This window comes from Numenius arquata, chromosome 35, assembly GCF_964106895.1.
Source record: "Numenius arquata chromosome 35, bNumArq3.hap1.1, whole genome shotgun sequence".
Classification (NCBI taxonomy): domain Eukaryota; kingdom Metazoa; phylum Chordata; class Aves; order Charadriiformes; family Scolopacidae; genus Numenius; species Numenius arquata.
The window spans coordinates 260,565-261,178 of record NC_133610.1 but is presented as its reverse complement, the minus strand read 5'-3'; positions in this window follow the sequence as shown (position 1 = coordinate 261,178).

The window sequence follows — 614 nt, the reverse complement described above, 5'->3', positions numbered from 1 at the left end:
TGCCCACAGTGCCACCAAGGATGCTTGAAGCATCATCAATGGTCCCCGAGGTGCCACAAAGGATGCTCACGGTGCCATCCAGTGGTCCCCAGGGTGCCACCAAGGATGAACATAGGGCCACTGGAGAAGCCCCTGGTCCTCACAGTGCCACCAAGGGTCACCGCGTCCCCACAATGCCACTGACCATTCCCATGGTGCCACCAAGGATGCTCATGGTGCCATCGACAGTGCCCACAGTCCCCAGGGTGCCACCAGCTGCAAGGCTGCTTGCAGGCACCAGGTGCGCTGAGTCTCATGGACAGATGCACGGACAGACCCACGGACACGGGCCCCCGTGGGTCCATCCCCGCCCCCCCTTTCCGTTCTCCCCCCGTCCCCGCTCCCCGCGGGCGCGAATGGAGAGCAACGGGAGGGGGCGGGGCCAGGCCGTGAGCAACGGGAGGGGGCGGGGCCTTCTGGCTCCTTCACAGCAGGGGGCGCCACAGGGGCGGGGAAATGACTGACAGCCGCAGAAACCAATAGGTCCTCGGAGGCGGGAGGCGGGCTCCGCCTGACAGCCAATAGCAGCGGTGCGCGGAGCTGCTAACGGCCGACGGCGGGGGGGCGGGGCGTGA